The following is a 2960-nucleotide window of genomic DNA, read 5'->3' on the forward strand; positions in this document are numbered from 1 at the left end:
TCTCTGCTACACTTGCTGTATAGGCTGGATCGCGGAGAGAAGTACAAAGATGTACCGTAGCAATAGAGGATGACTATTTTGTAATATTGTTAGTGGATGAACGAGCTTGCGTGAAATCGTCCTGTCCCTAAAATGGTGACCAGCTGAAACTGAGAGTGGCACCCAACATTGTGAAACAGTGAAAATGGGAAGTATTTCAGTTGGTTACTTCCCTTACCAGAAAACAATGAGCTGAAAATAAATAATAAAATAGTGTGTGTGTGTGTGTCCTAATAAGATAAATATTGTTTTGTGGTAAGATAGCAATTACACTATTATCCATCCTAAACATTTCAGTCATATTTATTTAAATAAACAAGACACACTGTATATATGCAACTTATTGCAAAAAAACAAACATCATAAAAAACGTTTAAAATACAAAAATAAATATTACGGTTATGATTTAGATTACATGGTCCTGATGGCAGAAGGGAAATCTAGGGAAAAAACAAGATTTATACAGCAGATGGATTTGGTAATCCAACAAACAATGGTGGAAAATGTTCACTTGTAAAGAGAAAGATGCTGGTAGCACACAAAAACAGGCTTTTCTTTTATCAAATAAACATTTACTGATATATCAAACAGAGTCCTCTTTGTTAATTATAATCACATACAAGTATATCAATCACAATGTCCTTCTCAAAGGTTCTTCAGCAAGGTTATGCTGGCCAATTCATCCCTCTTTCTCTCTCCTTGTGTTCAAGAACCTGATATACAAGATGTACAGGTGTACTGTCGCTCACAGACACGCACGCACGCACGCACGCACGCACACACGCACACACAAACACATTTCAACCCTCCCATACAGCAATGGGAGGAAATCGTGGGAAAATATAAATTGTAAATGTTTTGTTGCAACATGTACAGTATTGGCAGATAATACAACATGGCTAAAAGCCAAAAAGCCTGTCAAACAAATACGAACAAATTGATGACTGCTTAATGAAGACATAATCTAGTCCTTGATGACAGTTTATAAAAACAAAACACATAATAAAAAAAAAACAACAACAGTGTGTCCAACCGATATTGCATAACATGGACAATATCAGAGTCATTTAAAACATTAAATATTTAACATCTTGACCAGAGCCATGTCTGTCTACAAGTATTGCATTTACTGTTTGAATAAAACAACGTATTTTGGTTTGTCCAGATGGCATAATTATTGTGTTGATGTTGTCGTGATTGTTGTCCTTTTTGTATTCTGTCTGTTTGAACCCGGGCTGCGAAACTAATTTCCCCTAGGGGACAATAAAGAAACCTTGAACTTTGAATAATCCGTCCATACGTACGCTGTTTCTCATGAGTCCACCTTCCCGTACGTCCCCTCGGGGGGCCGGTAGCACTTAGGGAACGCCATCAGCTGCAGCATGTTGAAGGCATACTTCCTGCATCGAATATTCTTTTGCACATTCTCAATCCGGCATCCCTCTCTGGTGTAGGATGACCAAAAGAAAAGGATGGGAAAAAGGAGGGGAGGGGGGTGGGGGGGAGAGAATAAAACCAAATCATGAAACATTTTCTGAAAATGGTGTCTGCATTCTGAAAACACAAAGATGAGCTAGACACTGGAGAGACGTACAGTACTTCCCCCAATACCCTCTTTCAGCTTTGTGACCCCTGCGTGTAAGTAAATGTAATGTGTTTGTTAAGTTATGGTACAACACCATTTATGACTGTACAGCATAGCCGCAGAGCTATCACCTAGCTCAATACCACTTTCGTGAACTTGCCGATACAAAGGTATTGAAACGTTGGATTGAGGCTTACATTGGGTTTGCTGGGGTCATTCAGATACAGTCTGTGTCTTTGTGTGTGGTAGCACACTCTACCAGCTGAGGCTGATGGACATAGAAAACAGAGCGTTCCTCTGTATATTGTAATGCATGGGAATGGATTTGTTCACTTGTTTTTGCCAATAACTGGAATAACTGGGGGCCGCGGTATAAATACTTATGTTTCATCAGAGATGTTGGGATTACTCTGGGCCTTGCAAACTCTACTGATCTCCTTTTAATTTTTACTAATAAAAGGCTTAAAGCTATTTGATCAATCTCCTTGTGCTTCAGTGTTCAATATTCAATATCAACTGAGAGGAAACCAGAATTATCCTCAATAGCATCAACATAGTCCTTCTACTGACGTAGAGAGGCCTCTGATGGTGTCTGCTGATGTAGAGGGGCCTCTGTCCATTAACACAACAGAACTGATTGGACATATCAGTCTTTGAGGATGAATATTCTGTAAATAACGTCAATAATGAGAGCCTTAGTGAAAACAATGTTGCTCAATCTTCTGCTGAAAGCCCCATTTGACTAATTTCCACCTAAAAACCAGACCCAAACTAAAGTGTTTTGTGGATGTGCTCGGATCATAGTTCAGAATAACATACTACTTATGACAAGTAGAGAAAGTTATACATAATGTAATTAATAATCAAATTGAATCAGAATTTGGGGCCCATCCAGTTTAAGAAGTTCCCACCAAATCTTCAACATTAACAATGTGAAGGCTATAAATAGAATGGAATCTGCTCCGACCAGGTGTCCTCACTTCAGTACAGTATTGGACATGGACCAACCTTATATCGCTTATTGCCTGAACAGAAATTTATCCTAAAATAAATGTGGGTGCTAAGGAGTACCTTACGGTGATATCGATGTCATCCTGACCCATGAATATCCATTTTGGAGATATGAACATGTAACTTAGTATCTGTATATTAATTATATGCAGAGCAGAACAGTTTCTTTGTACAAGCCACTACCTTGCGTTGCTGATTGCAAGAGATGCGTCTCGGATTCAGCTGTTTCTCCCTGAAGGGCTAATCTCTAAATGTCCTCTCTTCAAGTGGGATTAACATCTGAAAGTTTAGCGGTCGATGTTACAAATGAGATAACTCATCCCTA

The sequence above is a fragment of the Nansenia antarctica genome (genome assembly GCF_963989245.1).
Source record: "Nansenia antarctica genome assembly, chromosome: 6".
NCBI classification, from domain to species: domain Eukaryota; kingdom Metazoa; phylum Chordata; class Actinopteri; order Argentiniformes; family Microstomatidae; genus Nansenia; species Nansenia antarctica.